The 19,764-nt window shown below is 43.2% G+C and overlaps 1 long non-coding RNA gene across 1 annotated transcript; it reads right to left on the minus strand.

The window, feature by feature from the left end:
* Window positions 1-447: 447 nt before the first annotated feature.
* On the minus strand, window positions 448-19,587 carry LOC134415211 (uncharacterized). Its single transcript, XR_010026967.1, has 2 exons — window positions 19,484-19,587; window positions 448-2,908 (listed from the first exon to the last, which is right to left on the minus strand). It is a non-coding gene; the product is annotated as an uncharacterized LOC134415211 (long non-coding RNA).
* Window positions 19,588-19,764: the final 177 nt, after the last annotated feature.

The following is a 19,764-nucleotide window of genomic DNA, read 5'->3' on the forward strand; positions in this document are numbered from 1 at the left end:
TCTCAAGTGATGCAAGATTCCCTGCTCTCTTCTCTTGCCCTCTCCCCTTACATTCTTTTTCCAAGGAAGAATCCAGCATCCCCTCCCCTGCTTGACATTTTAGCCTAATTTTTGTACTTTGTGCTTGCAGCGGTGAGCTAATGGGGAAAGGGACACTTCCATAATTAGCAATTTTTAAGAGTGAGAGTAGATGCTTCTGGGACACTGTGACTTCTGTGCAGCAGAGTTCAAAATTATAATCAGGGTGACTGACAGAGACAAGGCGCGCTTGGGGACTGTGGAGGACAGTTAGTAGGACAGAGAATGCAGCATATGCTGGCACCATCCCAGAGGAAGCTTCTTACCCAAGGATGTGTTTCATTAGGGTGGTATCAAAAATACAGGGCTTGTCAGCATGGAACAGGAATACACAGAGCCATGAAGAAAAGACTTCTTTCCCAGAAAAGCTTTAAATGCTCATCCTTTTATTTATTTTTTTTTCTAGTCCAGACCTGTTTCAACACAGATAAGGCTAATTCTCCCCTGACACATATATACACACACCTTCACCTATATATCCTGGTCTAACTTGGAAATCAGTCTTGGTTTGAGCATGCTGTTGGACTAGATGGTCCTTCAGAGACTCTTTTCCAGCCAAAATTATTTTGTGATTTGATATTTTAAATAGCTAGAAAGCCAACCAGTTTAGCTTTGTAGCCAAAGCTAGCTTTGTAGTCTAGCTATTGCAGCCAACCAGTTGGCTTTTAACATTGGTTTTTCACTCGCAGTGCCTTCATACAAGTGACAAATGCAATGCCAAGCAGTCAGAAAGCAGTTTCAGGTGTTTCACCATTGCCTCTGACAGCTCAGAGCACTCCCCAGCAGTTATCCTGGCTGGGTCTGTCTAATAGGGCCAAAGGGCAGGATCAGGGGCTGTCATCTCCAAAGGGATGATGGCTGCCTCCTGTTTGACCTATCTTCCTTTTATAACAGCTGACAGTAACCTGAACTGTGTTTCAGCTCAGATACTTTCTCTTAGCTGCTTCAAAAGAACAGCAGGCAAAGAGGAAAAGAATCTTACAAAACAGCTAGAACACTGTATTTACCAGGATGATTTTTATGCAGTGAGACATAATTAACTTTAAATACTATTTACAATTTTTGAAATTTACGCAGTTTGGTCAGTAATTCCATTTTTGCACTCAGAGGAAGTGCCCCTGGTGATTCAACTACTCTCAAAGGAAGAATGCAAAGTATTTTCAATATCCTAATGCCAGCCAACAAAACACTGATATACATTAGTTTGGAAATTATGGGGTGAGGTGTACAATAATTCTCAGGAAGAATAAGCAGGAATTCCAATTAAAAGTAAAATTGCAAAATACATCCAATCAAATTATGCAAATGACAGGGAAATAGAATCATATATTTTACCTGAGATAGAGACTGCTACAGCTAGAATTGACAGGACAATTTTTCACATTTTGAAATAGCTCTGGAGAGAAAAGCTTTATTTAAAAAGTATTTAGGCCAGAGGTGCTCCTGGTGATTAGCTGCTTTGAGAATCTCAGTTACAACAATAAAGAGAGGTACTGTAAAAGGAGCACCTTAAATTATAATTTTACCCATGAAATAAGTGTACACAAGAACTAAGTTAGAATAAGCAGAGCAAACAGATTCACATGTACTTTGTGGACATGTACATTTAATTTTTATCTTACTGAAGAGGATTTTACAACACAGCAAAAGGAAACATTCTTTGCAATGAAGTAGAATAATGCAAAACTGAGGGGAAATGGTTGATCTTGAAGGCTCTTAGAACGACCTGTTAATTTCAACACAAGTTCATATTACCTTGAAAGCACAGATGAGGGCAATCCAACAGTATTCAATTTCAGAGTGGAAAAAAAAAGTGCAACTAATCCTGCAACGAATTCACCTCTCCTGTGACCTCAGTGGGACTCCTGGCCTACAGGTTTAAAAACAGCAAGGAGCACAACACATTAACAGGGTATCAGTTTAACTTCAGAAAAAACACTAAATGCTGTGGTTAGTTGACCTTGTCTGGACACCAGGTGTCCATGTGCTGCTCCATCACTCTCGTTGTCACCTGGACAGAGGAGAGGGAATATAACAAAAGGCTCGTGGGTCAAGATAAGGACAGGGAGAGATCACTCACCAATTACTGTCTTGGGCAAAACAGACTTGGGAAAATTTGTTTCATTGATTACCAGTCAAATCAGAGTGGGGTGATGAAAAATAAAACTAAATCTCAAAGGCTTTTTGCCTCATTCCTCCCTTTTTTATGGGCTGAACTTAACTCCAAATTTCCTCTACCTTCTCCATCCAGGAGCTCAGAGGGAATGGGGATTGTGGTTAGTTCATCACATGTTGTGTCTGCTGCTCCTTCCTCCTCAGAGGGAGGACTCCTCACACTCCTCCCATGCTCCAGTGTGGGGTCCCTCCCGTGGTCCTTCATGGACTTCTCCAACCGAGTCCTTCCCATGGGCTGCAGTTCTGCACCAATTGCTCCAGCATGGATCCCTTCCATGGGGTGCAGTCGTTCAGGAACAGGCTGCTCCAGCCTGGGTGTCCCACAGGGTCACAAGGCCTGGCAGCAAACCTGCTTCAGAGTGGGGTCATCTTTCCATGGGGCCACAGGTCCTGCCAGGAGCCTCCTCCAGTGTGATCTTCCCACATGGTGGCCATTCCACACTTCCCATGCAGTGCTCATTCCCTCCTTTGGGCACACACCTGCTCCAGCATGGGATATTCCACGAGCTGTAGGTGCATGTCTGTTCCACTGTGGACCTCCTTGGCTGCAGGAGCACAGCTGCCTCACCAAGGTCTTCACAACAAGCTGCAGGGGGATCTCTTCTCCACTGCTTGGAGCACCTCCTGGCCCTGTTCACTCTCCTGTGGGATCTGCCTGCACAGAATAAATTGCAAAGGTAAAGACAACTGCCCATGAATAAGCCTTACCTGCTGTCAGAGAGATCTCTATTTTGGTGAGCTGTTGTTGACACAAGGAGCAGGTTGGTAACTCATGAAACATCCTCTCAGCTGCTTCTTCTTTCTCACAGAATTTAAGTGCCTCTGGAGATGGCAGTGTTTTTTCCACTGGACAAAAACCATATTTTCATTGCTTAGATGAAAGAAAATATCTTTGTGACTCAAAGCCTATAATTTCATGCAGATATATAGAAAGGGTAAGGACAGATTTGATTTATTAATGCTCTCTCGTCCTCTTGTCCTTTGCCCAGACATGCAGTAGGGACCAAATTAATTTGCTTCCATGACATGCTTCTTCCAGGAGACTGACTTCATGGGAAGAAGGGGGAGTAGACTTGTAAAAGGTTCTTAGCATGCAACCACAACTGCTGCATTTCAGTCCACTGAGAATATAGAAGAGCCTGGTTAGCAAGACATCTTTTCTCCTTTCTAGTAAGTTACATCAAAACCTATTGTCATGCTGGGAGAGTTCTTTGGCATTTAATCTGGTTATTTCAATAGAGTTAACTTTACCAGACCACTTCACAAACTGATGTCTAAACAGGCTTCTCTGCAGCATCTCATACAGAGACAAGCACCAGACAGAGTCTATGCATGGATTCCTGCAGCACTCCACTTGCAGGATCCACTGATTCCTGCAATCCCTCTGCCAGGTTTCTGGAATTGCTAGCACAGAGACAAAGCTATGTGGCTTCAGTCAGCAACTTCTCCAAGTTCCCAGCCAAAGGTTCTGCCAAATCCCTCACACACAGTTTCCCAGTCCACCAACTTTTCAAGACCAATGGTAGAATCAGCAAGCAGGGAGGACAGCAGTCCTCCTTCTCCCAGCTCTCATGCAATGGGACAGAGGATCTCGACCCATCCTACCTAAATGGCATGATTACACTGGAAATCCATCATCCTGGTCTTTAACAACAGAAAGAAGAGAGGAACATCCTGGAATAATCCCAGAGCCAAGTGAACTGAATTGCCCTTGGGTGGCAGCTACTGCTCTTCTTTAAATAGATAGGAAGCCTGCAGTAAATAAACACCAGAGAGATGCTTTGTGGGGAGATCTGCCATGAACAAAAGGGGATTAAAAAGGAAGGAAAACCACCCAAGCAGGACGCAGATACATAAGGGTTCTTGAATACATTCAGGACAGGACAGCAAAGCTGGTAAAAGGGTTGGAAGCCATGTCCTGTGAGGAGCAGCTGAAGATTTTGGGCTTGTCTAGTTCAGAGGAAAGGAGGCTAAGGAGTGCTCTTTTCACCTTCCTTTGGAAAGGGAGTGGAGAGGGAGATACTGATCTCTTCTCCCTGGGATCCAGCAATAGGATGTGTGGGAATGGTTCAAAACTGTGTCAACAAAAGGTTTAGACTGGACATTTGGAAGCACTTCTCTACAGAAAGAGCGGTCAAATCCTGAAAGAGGCTTCCTAGAGAAGTGGTTGATGCCCCAGGCCTGGCAGTTTTTGTAAGACATTTGGACATACCCTTAACAACATGCTTTAACTTCTGGTCAGCCCTAAAGCATCAGGTAGTTGGACTACAGGATAAACACAAGTCCCTTCCAACTAAAACTGTTCTATTCTTTTTCTACCATTACACCTGCTTGAATTGGCTTTTACTTTGATTTTTCAGATAGCATTTTGATAGCTAATTAAGACAGCTGACAGCTGATAGCATTGAGACAGCTAATTTTCTTTTTGTAAAGAATTGGCCATCTCCAGTTCATGCATAACTAATTTGTATTAGTATAAATGAGTGGGTTTAATTGCACTGTTTATCTAACCACTGTTTGTTGTCCACTCGACTGGGAAGAAGTAAGAAATGGTAGTCATACTCTAAAGTTTTTTCATGTGTAATGAAACAGCAAGCAACCCACACAAGCCAGTAAAACCATGCCAAATAAAACTATCACAGAATATCAAGTTTGGAAGAGACCTTCAAGATCATCTAGTCCAGTCATCAACCATCACCATTTAGGAATGCTGCTGAATAGAGAGATTTACACATTATATTTGGTAAATAACATTGATACTTCATTTGGCAAATAAAAAACCATCTGGCAATGCAAATAAAGTGAATCTGGAAGGTGATGTCCATATCCTCACCCCAGAAAACTTAAACACTTGCCACACCATCAGTTACCCACCACCACCACCCCCCAAGAGACCCTCACACACATTTCATGCTGTTTAATCTCAAAGCAGCACACACAATGATAATTGCTCAGTGCAGTTTTTACATATGGCATGGATATGTGCACAGTGATTTACTATAGTGATTTCCAGTAATGCAAATCCATTGTTTGTGGTTTATTCTGTATGAGGAAAAAAAAAACAAAAACAACATAAAAAATAAACAAACCTCTGGCATCAGAGAGGTTTCCTTTATAAATTTGTCTAAACTCAAAAACAGTCTTTCCTGTAAAGAACCTTTTTCATCAGGGAATCTTTAAGATAGAGAATTATTTACCTATGTTTATTCATTATTTAGAAGCCAAATTAAGCAACCCCATATCTGTCTCACTTCTTAAAGACCCTTTTATTGATTCATCCCCAAACCTATTTGTGCTGCTTCTCTCTTCTGGGAGGCTCAGTTAAGTGAGGAAGTGAACATTGCTTAAGCATCCTGAGTATCCACTCAGCCCAGTGCTTCTGGACAGTCTTTCACTTTTCCATTATAACAATGTCTCTGCTGTGCTGCCTGGCTGACACTTTCCATGATGTGCCAGAGGTCTGATTCACATGTGACTCCATTTGTCTGGTACAAGGCTGCCTCACTGAAGGCTCCTTTTTCCAGAGTCTTGATGTTGCCTCTTTCTCCACCTAGCAGGAAAATTGTTCTTTCCCACCACAAAGCCACCCTAATCTGTGCTGGCAGCTCTACCAGGGCACTGTACAGCATTCCCCACAGGTAACAGAACATGGACCCTCTGTTGGCAAAGGCACTCTCAGGATGATGCAGGATTTCTCCATGTGAGTTACCTACCCTGTAGGAGGCCAGTTGCCATCAGACCTGCCATGCACTACAAATAAGTGAGTAGACTGCTGACAGGCATATGAGGAAACTGGTGACATTGCTGGAGGGAAGAGTAAGCCAGCTGTATGCACTCTGACTGGCTTTGGCATGGAAATAAATCTTCCACAGCATAAGATCTCTAAAAACAGAGATGAACCAAGCCATAGCATGATGCCTCTCCTATTGCAAATGCCATGAGAGAAGCAATGCTGACAGCCCTCAGAGCCTGATTACTTGAATCCAGATGGTTGGTAGTCCCAGAGGCTGTGCACATTTCTTAAAATCAGCTAACCCTCAAGATAATCACAGTGAAGCATTTCCTTGCCTAAAATATCAAGATGTGCTCATAGTCAAAGCAACCACACCTTGACTGTCATGTCTGCAGAGCTGCTTCCTGCTATCACACAAATTAGACTGTGGTTTACCTGAGAAACCAAAGTGCTACCTGCCTTGAGACTCTTCTAGTCCTTGATGTAGCAGGAAAATAAGTACCTCTTGACTGCACCCTCACACTTTCCTAGATCTAACCATTGAAAATGTTCTTGAAACATACAATTCACAAGCAGATGCTTTCATCAGACAACTCACTTGCTCTGCAGCAGGTAAGTCATTCTGAGACATGAGGGAACACTACTCATTATAACTGAGGAAGAGCTGCTGGTTGCCTGAACAATACTACCTACCTACTATGTAAGATACTGCTGCATCAGCATGCTGATTTCTTCCCTAGCATTGAGGACAAGCAGAGGTCCATTTCACTTCATAATCTGTTTTGGGGAAGGAGTGTTTCCTTCTGAGAAAGAACTTTGTGATACCCTCCAGCTGCTATATTCTTTAATTGATAGACAACCAACCCATCATGTTAACATTTTCCCATTAAGATCAAAATTTACCATATTAGGTCCAGCTTAAAATCTTTTTAACCTGGCACCCTCTCTGGAAATGAAAGCACATCCAGACATTTTATGGGAAATCAGAGAGTTGGAAGGAACTCTCAAGCTTCTATTTTTAGTGGTCCTAATGCCTCCAGTTTAATGTCTCAGATGTTTTGTCATCTTCCATTCACAGATATTCCAGATGAGAGTGTGGCAGATGCTTAATATTAGAGGATGATGTGCCCAGGGACAGGACATGTGTCTTACTGCATTAGGAGCAAAGCATGCAGGCAAGAAGGCAGAAGTGAGGACCTGCATACTCACAGACAGAACCCTAATGCAAGTTTTATCCTGCCACTTCCCTCCCTGAATATTCCCAGGGGTATTTAATTACTATATTTTTATTCTGGATCTTTGTTCATATTTTCCAAAACAGAATTCTATCCTCCCAAGGAAGCACATTTATTTATGACTGTGGTGCCAAAGGAGACCAAATATAGCAAGAGTTGTGAAGATGGTTCTCTTCCTGTCCCTATTTCCATACAACCTACTTTCCAAGCTAGGCAAGGCTTGCCTAGAAAGACTTCTACAATTATGACACATCCAGGACCTGGAACTTGGGCTATAGCAGACAAAAACAGTGGCTGAAATATGTCCAGCATCCAAATAACAAGCACATAAAACACAGAGATAAAACATCACACATCCACTTTTCCCATAGATTTTCTCTCTACATTGCACTATATGCCTAAGGGAAAAATCTGGGGCAGAGTTTTTTGCTGGTCCAGCATGTCATTGATTTCCTTTGAGAATTTTTAAGAACAACAGAATGTGTCTGTCCCTGTATTTTTGAAGTATTTGTATCAGCAAGTTTAAAAAAAAAGTAAAAAAAGTGATCTGAAGAAAACAGAAAACAAGGAAAAACCCTGCAGAAGATTTTTCTACAAATTTATCATGCTTTCCTGCAGACTTTTTTAAATTTAGTTTTCTTACATTAATCTTTTAAAAACCCAACACATGTTCATCAATTTTTTCCCAACCATTTTATTAGACCATTGCCATGGCTAGACTTTAGGACAATAGAAATGCTGTGAGGAAACAAAAAATCAATTGGACCTTATTTACCAAAAACTATCAGAATTTAAATACCCTGTCCCACAAAAATCTTTCATTAGACAAACATGATCTTCCCTGAAAGATCTTAATTTATCTATATTGAGATTCTGTCAATATCAAGTAAATACTGCTCTGTTAAGGCTAATCAGAGGTGTGGTGATTTCTAAACCTTCTATTTAGATGGCTGTTACTGTTTGCCAGTATTTATTACCTGCAATAGAGCTCACTCGAAAGAGATAAACCATCCATCAATAGGACATGCCCCTTCAGCAGTTGTTTTATCAACTGCTTCAAGTATCATTCTTTTTCATTAACTGTGGCATCAAACATCTGTCTGTCTTTCATCTTTTTACAAAAAAAACTGCTACAGCAAGCTACCATTGACACATCGCCCCTTGCAATGATGATATTGTGTTTTTTTTGGTTTGCATTACACTTTCCATTCTCCCTCACAGAAAGAAGGCAGTATATTTTACTGTAGGATAGCATGTTTTACTGAACCATAAAAAAATCCCAGTCCAGCATGCATTTTCAGATATCCAGCCCTTCAACACATTGGTTAAAAAAGAGTAAAATCCTTTTACTATTTACACTTATTTACATATTATATCAAAATATGCAAATGATAGAACCATAAAATGAGGAATACTACTAGGAAGCATACTCCTGTTGCTGTAGAAACGGAGCTTGATTTTTTCCTGCTACACCAGTGAGAAGTTAATTGAATGGAAATCAAAATCTTGGCGACTCAACATTTTAGGATAATGAAGGCGTAAGACAACAAAGAGATATTTGTTGTGATATTTGTTGTGAAATACTTTTGTTAAAAAAATACATTAGAAAATGTTTTCAGGTAGAGCTGGAGGGAGAGAAGGTGTTATAAAGGACAGAAACAACCATTAGAATCACAGAATCAATACAGATTTGAAAAGACCTACAAGATCATCAAGACCAATTTTTGGTTGAATACCACCTTGTGAACTAAGCCATAGCACTAAGTGCCATGTCCAGTTGTTCCTTGAACACTTCCAGGGATGGTAACTCCACGAGGGATGGTAACTTCCAGGGATGGTAACTGGGCAGGCCATTTCAATGCTTGACCATCTTTTCAGTGACGAAAATCTAGCTGATTTCCAACCTGAACCTCCCCTGGCACAGGCTGAGGCCATATCCTCTTGTTCTGTCACTTGCTGCCTGGGAGAACAGACTGATGCCCACCTGGTTACACACTCTCCTTTCAGGGAGTGGTAGGGAGGGACCAGGTTTCCCCTGCTCCTCTTTTTCTCCAGGCTAAACACCCCCAGCCCCCTCAGCCACTCCTCATAAGACTTCCCCTCAGGACCCTCCCCCAGCTCCATTCCCTTCTCTGGATAGCTCCAGCTCCTCAATGTCCTTCTGGTAGTAGAGGGGCCCAGAACTGGACACAGAGCTCGAGGTATGGCCTCACCAGTGCTGATACAGGGGGACAATCACTGCCCTGGTCCTGCTGGCCACAGGAGCTTTGATACAAGCCAGGATGACATCTGCCTTCTCTAGCACACGCTGGCTCGTGTTCAGCGGCTGTTGATCAGAACACCCAGGTCCTTTTCCACCTGGCAGTTTTCCAGCCACTGTCCCAGCCTGTAAGACTGTATGGGGTTGTTGTGACTCAAGTACAGGACCCAGCACTTGACGCTATTGAATCTCACACCTCTGACCTCAGCCCATCAATTTAATATGCCCAGATCCCTCTGCAGAGCCTTCCTACCCTCCCACATATAGGCATTCCTGCCTGACTTAGTGTCATCTGCAAACTCACTGAGGATACACTCCATCCCCTCATCTAGTTCACCATTAAAGACATAAAATATCTTTACTGGCCCAATACTGAGCCCTGGGAACTCCACTGGTGACCACTCACCAGATGGATCAAACTCCATTCACCACCACTCTCCAGGCCTGGCCATCCAGAGAGTTCTCAACCCAGCAAAGAGTGCTCCTGTCCAAGCTGTGGGCTGCCAGCTTTTCCAGAAAAATGCTGTGGGAGATAGTTCCAAAGGCTTTACTATAGTCCAGGTAGGCATTATCCACAACCTTTCCCTCATCCACTAGGTGGGTCACCAGGTTGGTCAAGCAGGACCTGCCTTTCCTCCACCCATGCTGGCTGGGCCTGATGCCCTGGTTGTGCTGTGCGTGCCATGTGATCACACTCCAGATGATCTGTTCCATAACCTTCCCAGGCACTGAGGTCAGGATGATTTGCCTATAGTTAGTTCCCCAGATCCTCCTTCCAACATTTTTTTTAATCCAGGCATCACATTGGCCAACCCCCAGTCACCAGGGACAGGCTCAGTTAACCAGGGCTGGTGATCAATGGTTGAGGGTGGCTTGGTGAGCTCTTCCAGCAGCTCCCTCAGTACCCTGGGATGGATCCCATCAGCCCCACGGAGCTGTGAGTGTCTCAGTGGCACAGCAGGGCACTCACTGCTTCCTCCTGGACTGCAGGGGCCCTGTTCTGCTCCCTGTCCCCGACTCCCAGCTCAGGGGCTGCCTGTCCTGAGGAAAACCAGTCCTTCTGTTAAAGACTGAGGCAAAGAAGGTATTAAGTACCTCAGCCTTTTCCTCAGCCTTGGTTACCATGATCCCTCAGCATCCAATAAAGGACGGAGATTTTCCCTGGCCCAATTAGAATGCATTTCTTCCCCAATACCATAGATGATCTAAAAACATATTGTTCAAATTTTGATACAGAATCATAGAATATTAAGGGGTTGAAATGGACTTTAAAGATCATCTAGTTCCAGCCTCCCCTGCCATGGGCAGGCACACCTCCCACTAGACCAGGCTTCTCAAGGCTTAATCCAGCCTGGCTTTGAATACATACGGGTTGAGGCATCCACAACCTCCATGGGCAGCCTGCTCCAGCATCTCTCAGTAAAAAATTCTTTCTGATATCTAACCTAAATTTCCCCTCTTTCAATTTGCAGCCATTACTCCTTGTCCTATCAGTACAGTTCCTGACAGAGTCCCTCTTGGCTTCCCTGCAGGCCCTTCAGAAACTGGAAGGCTGCTATGAGGTCTCCACACAACCTTCTCTTCTCCAGGCTGAACAGCCCCGACCTCCTCAGCCTGTCTTCAACAGGAGAGATGTTCCAGCCCTCTCACCTGCCTTGTGGCCCTTCTCTGGACTTGCTCCACCAGTTCCAGGTCCTTCCTATGCTGGTGGTACTGGAGCTGGATGCAGTGCTCCAGGGGGAGCCTCACAGGAGCAGAGCAGAGGGGGAGAATCACCTCCTTTGACCCACTGGCCACGCTGGTTTTGATGCAGCCCAGGATTTAATTGTCTTTCTGGGCTGTGGGCTCACACTGCTGGTTTATGCTGAGTTTTTCATCAACCACCAACCCCAAATCTTTCTCTGCAGAGCTGCTCTCAATCACCTCTCCACCTTATCTTTGGCATAGAAAAGAATCACAGGCTCCAAACAAATAAATTCGGTGAGAGCACAAAGAACAGAGATACCTGAATTACAGATAGCTTATGTAAGATTTATTTGATGAAAGACAGCTAGAAAAATGTAATGTTAGAAAGCTGGAAGAGACAAAAAGAAAAACAAAGGACTTCCTAGACTTCTTAGATAAGTTTGGTATTCAGGGCAATTAAAACTAAATTAAACTAGATTAAACTGAAACTCTTTGGAGCTCAATATATCTTGCAGACTGTTCTCAGTCTCCATCCCTATTTTAAAAAAATCAAATCTTCTTTTAATTAAACAATTTGACCTTCATTCTTCTTAGGGAACAACTTTCAGTTTCTACAGGATAATGAAAAAAGAGGGAGCAGAATCAATGCCACTTTGTACTCTATGTCTAACAGACCCCAGGAGCTACAGTCAAGAATGCAATTTAATAGCTGGAAGATATCACAACTATTTGAGACGAGAGAACAACATAACTTATAAATAAGAAGGTAATTAGAGCATGAGATAAATACAGCTGGTACCCCAACTACTGCTTAAATTTTATTGAACTCTACAACCTGGACTAAAACTTGCCATGTTTGTATCAAACATTTTGATTTCAAGCAGAGCCGTTAGGCAATCCCAAGAATGGAACTAAGGGACGGTATTTTCATTTTCTCACGTCAAGAAACTTTTACAAGCTTTTCTTTGAGACATGCCTTGTTGAAAGGCCTTGAAATTTGAACTGAAGAATATTTTGATGACATAAAATGTCCCTGGAAAAAGTAACTTTAAGTTAGCACACTCTCAAAATATTGCTCAACCTTCAAAGGAAAAAAATCACAGTTTATGCATGCTGAATAGAGAATTGTTATAAACTTTTCCAAGAACATTTCAGCAAAACGTTGATTAAAGTGAGAATCCTGTGGGCCACTGTTGAGCTGAATTTTTATTCTGCAGGACCACATCTGAGCAGGCTTTGCCCAGATTAACCCCTGGAACCAATCTGTAGTATCTGAGAAGTACAAAAAGACAAGTTCAAATATCTACTCACTGGAAAGCCAGACCTGAGGGAATACCATGAATTTGCAATGTTCTGTCTTAATCCTATATGATAGGTGTTTTTATTACCTTTGTAAAATAATATTTAAATGTATAAAATCTAAAATTTAAAAAATATTTAAATTTACAAAGCTAAGCACTTAGAATTTGGAAAATACCCGTGTTTCCTGTGCAAAGACATATTTTGGAAATCTTTTTTCCATTTCTGCAATTACTTACATGTGACCTCATATGATCAAGGAAGTACAAGGAAAATTTTCCAAAAACATAGCCAAAGGATTTTTTCCCCCTTAATTTAGCCCATTTGTAAAGACGTAATAATTCATATCACTCTCAACAGTGTAATTTGTGTTTGCAGAATCTATCATGGTAATTGCAGATTATCACTTCTAGCTTTTCCTTTTAAATGCATCCTCCCAGACTCCAAATTCTAGCTTAGAGCCTTTCCTGTGATAAGCACATTCAGTTTTCATCAAAGGGGATGGAAATGCCACATGCACAACTTGTAATCTGCACTTGTGCTTGCTACTTTGCTCTGATCACAAGAGGTGATGTTTGCATAGCAAGGAGCATCTCCCCATGCTTGAGCAACCCTAAACTATATTGGTGGTTTTGCCACTCTATTCTTTTACCATGTCAAACCTAATTTTCTACCTGTCTTGTCTCCATATGTCCGTCCTTTTACTTACCAAAGATTATGACTGACTGAATTTAATGTCTTTTTTTTTTCCTATATGGATTATTTAACAGTTCCTTTACAATGAGTCACATTTTCATGTTTTTCTTAGTCTCTTATTAAAACTACCCCTATTAAATTTGCAATTGACCTTTTCTTTAATCTGAAGATCTCAATGTGTTCTTTCAGAGGTATGTTGAACCAGGTCAACAGTAGGTATGCTGTTATAAAGATGTCACAAATGCAGGATATTATATGCAAAATTTTAGCAAGTGATTTATGAGTTAAGCCATAGAATAAATGAAATTTGACATTCAACTCATGTTTGGACACATCAATCTTTGTAATTTGGAAATGCACTTCATTATAATTATGTGCTTCCAGACTCTGCTTCCTTCCAATGGATTTGCCAGTTATAAGCCAACTGATATGCCAAATCAATTGACACTCTGTCTAATGCACAATTAAAAATTTGATTCCTGCTGAAAGGGCTATTTTTCTACCAATATAGCAAAATGAATTGTTGAATTGTGACTATTTGAGCATCTCTTTTCTCCCATACGCATGGAAGCTGGAAGGAGAAAGGAAGTTATGCAACATTAAGGCAGAATCAGCTCCAGAGGGAGCAGGAATCTTGAATTCTAACAAGATGAACTAGATATAGCAGTATGGCATTTCCACAGTGGTTTCCATGATTTTACATTATTTCTGAATAATACCTGATGAAATGTCAAACCAGCTGAGAGCAAAGAGGCTTTTACCATCTTAATACAGCAGACAGCTTTCAATTTTTCAGTAGGAGCAGCAAATTTTTTCGTGGGAGCTCAGCAGGTATTCCACAGCACCTTGTTCATTGCTTCAGAGAAAATATGACTTTACTATCATTCTGTGTGCTCATAAAACATGCTATACAATAAAAAATGTTATTGAGTAACTAATAGAAAGTTCTGAAAATGGTTGAGAATCTGTCTATTTCCTCACAGCTTGGCAACATGCTTGGAGCAGAGGGACTTGCCAAAGAAATAAATATGTAACCAGACCTGCCAACATTCACTGATTCAAAACTACACTTTCATACTGAATTCATTTTAATGTTATCAAGTTTTTCCCTTTAGGGATAAAGAACATTTACCATTAATATTATGAGACATTGACAAAAATGTCACTGCTATTTATTCCCTGCAGACACTGAATTTGTGAGTGAGGAAATGGTATTTCACCTAATAGCCCACACACTGGCAATGTACTCATTCTGGAGTAATTCTGTTCATACCTTGGTTTTAAATGCAATACTCCCTTTCCATCTCAAGAAAAGCATCCTCCATGGACCTACATCTGAAGCACTGACAGGATCATTCATGCATTTTCCTGCTCCTTTCCAGGCTAGCACAGGGAGGGTCAGAAAGCTTCTTTAATCTGCTCAAAGCTTATGTTCAGATTGTCTTGTCAGAGGGATGCTTTTGACAAACTGCCTTAATAAAAGCAACAATACCACTGAAGCCATCTACAAATCTTCCGTAATAATTGAATTCTATAATATTGAATTCCATTCTAAGAAAGAAACTCTGTGAATGGTCAACTTTTGTTTGCTGGGGTTTCTTTTAGATTTTTCTTTTTGGTGTGGTTTGTTTTTTTTTTTTTGCACAAGCTAATTCCCTGTGTCTTTATATTAGTCTCTCAGAGAGACGTAACATCTCTCCCTACTCCTTCTTGCTGTTAATGACTAAAACTGTATTGTTTTTTCATAATTTATCAATTTTTTTCAATTCAAAACCCACAGGTTTTCCACTCTTCTCAGCCTCTGTGTTCTCAATACATCAAATAATGCAGTTCTACGAACACTGGGTTTTTAAGTGTCGGAAAGTTGCCTCCTAAATTAACAAAATCAGTAATTGTCTGGAACTCAAAGGCCTACATTCATGATGCATGTAAACTACTATTTTTGTAAGTGCATGTGCAGCTTTGTGAAGCTTGGCAAGTTGTAGAACTTAGCATTGCTCAGGCTGCTCAGTAAATTATCTGCCTTGTCTTCTGACACAGCAGGCACAGCCTCTGTGTAGTATTATCTGTAATCCACACAAAAGCCTTGTCTCCTACTTCTTCCACTGTATCACTCTTTGGTAAAATGACCTGGGACAGAGCCCTGTTCAAGAAGTCACTTATCTCCACAGGTTATCCCAGCCCTTTACACTTCATTATTCTGCACTGTCTGGTGGTCTCTAGTGAGGTTAGAGTGAACTTTTTTTAACAGGTATATGTGTTCGGAAAATACTCCTAGACAAATATACAAGACATTCTGCTTTCTGGGACTAGCAAAATTTCATGTCAGTTCCTCAGTTTGATGTCCTCTAAGGGATATCTGACTTCAGTGAGAAGAACTGGGAGGAGGGAAGTACGGGATGCCTCTTTGCAGCTCTACAGGATGTTCAAAGCTTCTTCACAGGAGCTTTTCAAGCCTGCAGTGTGTAGGACCTACAGAATAACCTGCACATGGAGCTTTCCTGCCTTTGTAATTAAGCTTATTAACCATTTCAGGGGCTTCAGAAAGTTCCCACCCAAGAATTCTGGATCTCATTAGTGGTTGATAGCTATTCTCCAGACCCCCAGCCTGCTCCCCAGTCTAGTAGACCCCTCAGCTTGTGGCTAGACACTTGTATCACCTCCCAGCTCTGCCTTACCAACACAGAAAACCAGTAAGCCGCACAGGTCAGGGTTTCTTGGAGCAGAATTGAAAGAGCAGCATCTCCCCCAGCACCCTTTATAGGTACAGGCATCCCCTCCCCATGCTTTAGGCACAGGAACTGACCTAGGCCCTTTGTGAGCTCCGAGCACACAAAATAGATAAACAGTTGAACAAGTTGTGCAAACTATAGTCCACTACTGATAGTCATTGCTGACAGCATTGTAATTCTTTGCCTCACCCCACACATTGACCAGAGCAATTTTCAGGCACTGCCTGCTCTTTGCAGAGAGCTTGCTCTGCCAAGATAACTTCAAACAGCCCCCGCTAGAGCATAGCTTCCCACTGACATCAACTTACTCTGTTCTCTTGACTTTCGCTGGAAATCTGCCCTCATGCACTTTCTAACTCTTCTCTGGCCTCTGAGGCTGTCATGGTTGCACTTTTTTGTGATATGTAGAGTATATGGAATCCATATAGACCATCAACAGTCACTTTAAGCTTATGGTAGATCTCCTCATGACAAAGCTGACCTGTTATTGTGCTTTGCAAATACGTTTGAATTTATTTTGCTGTATTTTCTTTTCTGCATCTTTCTTTATCATCATCTCATTCTTTGCTTCTGAATGTTGAAACACAGACATGTCAAACCCTTCACCCACAGAACAGCATCAGAAAGTATTTCACAAGAATCTGAGATGCCTTTCCTATTTTGTCATTTCACATCTCCTACTATTCTATAAGAAACATTATAGAATTCCTCGGGTATAATAAACAGTTTTCTAGCTCTCCCTCTCTTTATAATCCATTTGTATGCAGAGTTGTAAAGTTTAATAAATACTAAACTAAAAATTCTGCTTATCAAAGACTTGAATTTACAATTTCAGGGTCTGTCCAAGTTTTAAAATGGCAATAAAATTTCATTGGATAAACTACAGTTGAACACACATCTTGGGCCTGAAGTGTTTAGAAGAGGTCAAGGTAATTATTCTGATTTCTCCTGTCTTTTTTGATGTTTTTTAAACAGACTGTGGGAATCAGGCAATATTCAGTAATACCAACATTGCTGCTGGCTGCTTGGTGGCTGTATCTATTTAAGCTCTCCTCAGGTGCTTGTTCAAACCCTCCTTAGTGCTTCTTTGGTATAGTTTCTGGCTGCTTCCCAAGCTTCAAACTTGTCCTGAGTGGGAACGAGCACCTGATGTGGCAGACTCTGATCACATTGCATTAGTGACAACTTTGCTTGCTTAGGACTCTCTCCAATATATTAACTGCTTTTTACCTAGGTGCAGTTTTTAATCTGCCTTCCCCAAACTGTCAGGATTTGACATGGAACATCATTAATCTGCTGAGTTTACCAGCAGGTTCTTCTGAACCCAGTATAGGTGCTCCTTTCTATGCTTTAAATATCAGGGTGAAATGTATTCAAATGTATTCCTAGAGCATTACACAACTAAATTTATTGATCATTACACACACAAGAACAGAAACAGACACACATACACCCACAGAGAGACACTCTCACTTGGCTTGCACTAATGAACTGCATCAGGTCATTCCTGCCTTCCCTGCCTTCCCTTTCCAAGGGAGCTCTACTGGAATCTCATGTTCATCACTGCTACTCAAAGATAATTTGACAACTGTTTTTCAGGTTTTAGGCAAATTTCATACACCTTGCTCTTTTTCAAAGACAACTAGGTAGTTTTTATATAACAATCCACTCCCTGCATCTACAGATGCAAAAACCAGCAGGAGTAAGAAAACAATTTTCCATATCCTGTGGTTTACATTCTCTTCCCAACCCCCATTAGATACTGTATTCTTTAGCTAACAATCCTACTACAGATTTAAGGTGAAATCACTATTAAGACAAGTCAAGATGAAAGCAAATACATTTATTTGTTTATGCATGGGAAGCAGACAGCGATGTTACTGAAGTTGATACAAACCTGTTTACAAGTGATAAAAAGGCAGGAAAACCATGCCTATTTCAAGAAGACATCCAAAAGGCCCTCCAGAATGTGTAACAAGCTGTACAAACCTAATCCACATAGCTGAGCTCTGAGGACATTTACAGGAGTGCACTTCACACTAGAAAGCATGCCTGCTTTTATATTTCATCTTCACTTATGGCCCTTCCTGAGTTTTCAGTCAGCTTAAAATCATTCTCCAGCCCAGCAGACAAGATATTTCCTTCCTTCCTTCCTTCCTTCCTTCCTTCCTTCCTTCCTTCCTTCCTTCCTTCCTTCCTTCCTTCCTTCCTTCCTTCCTTCCTTCCTTCCTTCCTTCCTTCCTTCCTTCCTTCCTTCCTTCCTTCCTTCCTTCCTTCCTTCCTCCCTCCCTCCCTCCCTCCCTCCCTCCCTCCCTCCCTCCCTCCCTCCCCTCCCTCCCCTCCCCTCCCCTCCCCTCCCCTCCCCTCCCCTCCCCTCCCCTCCCCTCCCCTCCCCTCCCCTCCCCTCCCCTCCCCTCCCCTCCCCTCCCCTCCCCTCCCCTCCCCTCCCCTTCCCTTCCCTTCCCTTCCCTTCCCTTCCCTTCCCTTCCCTTCCCTTCCCTTCCCTTCCCCATCCATCCATCCACCCACCCACCCACCCACCCATCCATCCATCCATCCATCCATCCATCTTTGCTCCACCATATCACTACCGGAGTCCTCCTGCTTTTAAAGCATTGGGCACAGTCAAGGCACAGCAGAAGGAGATCCTTGAGCTGGCCAGCCACTCCCACAGCTGCACACCAAACAGCTGGCTGGTGAACAGCCGGCTGGCACACCCCAAACAGCTGGCTGAACAGAACCCTCCACCAATGAGCAGGGTAATGCTCAAAGCCTCTCACCATGCATGGCACGAACCTGTGATATCCCCTGAGATCAAAGGGAATACTAATTAAGTTTTATTCAATCCATTAAAACCTCAATGGGTTGGACAGATGGGCAGAGAAGAACCTTCTGAAACTCAACGGGAGCAAATGCAAGGTCCTGCAGCTGGGAAGAACAACCTGCAGGCTGGGGGCTGATCTGCTGGGAAACAGCTCTGCAAGGAGGACCTGGCGATGCTGGGTACAACGAGCTGTCCATGAGCCCTGGTGGCCAGGAAGGCCAATGGTATCCTAGGGTGCATTAGGAAGAGCAATCCCAGCAAATCAGGGGAAGTTGTCCTGCCCCTCTGCTCAGCCCTGGTGAGGCCGGATCTGGAGTGCTGTGCCAGTGTTGGGCTCCTCAGCACAAGAGAAATGTGGAGCTCCTGGAATGGTCCAGCAGAGCGGGATGAGAGGACTGGAGCAACTCTCCTACAAGAAAAGGCCGAGGGAGCTGGACCTCATCAATGTCTATCAGTATCTGAGAGTGCCACGATGCTGGAGCCAGGCTCTGCTCGGCGGTGCTGAGCAATGAACAGGGACAACGGGCAGAGACCGACGCACAGGGAGTTCCACCTGAACGTGAGGATGAACTTCCATACCGTGCGAGTGACTGAGCCCGGGAACAGCCTGCCCGGAGAGGCTGCGGAGTCTCCCTCACTGGAGATATTCAAGACCTGTCTCCGTGCAATCCTGTGCCATGTGCTCTAGGACGCCCCTGCCTGAGCAGAGAGCTCGGACTCGATTTCACCGCGTACCCTGCCAACCCGACCCGTGCTGTGACTCACAGATTCCCAGTGGCGGGACAGCAGCACGACGTCACCGAGCGCCGGAGGCGACGCCCCGCGATCTCCCGCGCTTTCGGTCCCTCCCCTTCCCGGCCCTCCCCTGCCCGGCCCAGCTCCGCGTCCCGGCGCGACCCCTCCCTGCCCGCGCCGCCCGACTGCGGCTCCGGCCAATCCCGCCGGGGCTGCCGGAGCCGCTCGCCAATCAGAGCGCTCCGCCGCCCATGCCTCCCGCCCCCGGCGCTGCGGGCCCACCAATGACACGCGAGGAGACAAACCCCCAT

This window comes from Melospiza melodia, chromosome 2 (assembly GCF_035770615.1).
Source record: "Melospiza melodia melodia isolate bMelMel2 chromosome 2, bMelMel2.pri, whole genome shotgun sequence".
NCBI classification, from domain to species: domain Eukaryota; kingdom Metazoa; phylum Chordata; class Aves; order Passeriformes; family Passerellidae; genus Melospiza; species Melospiza melodia.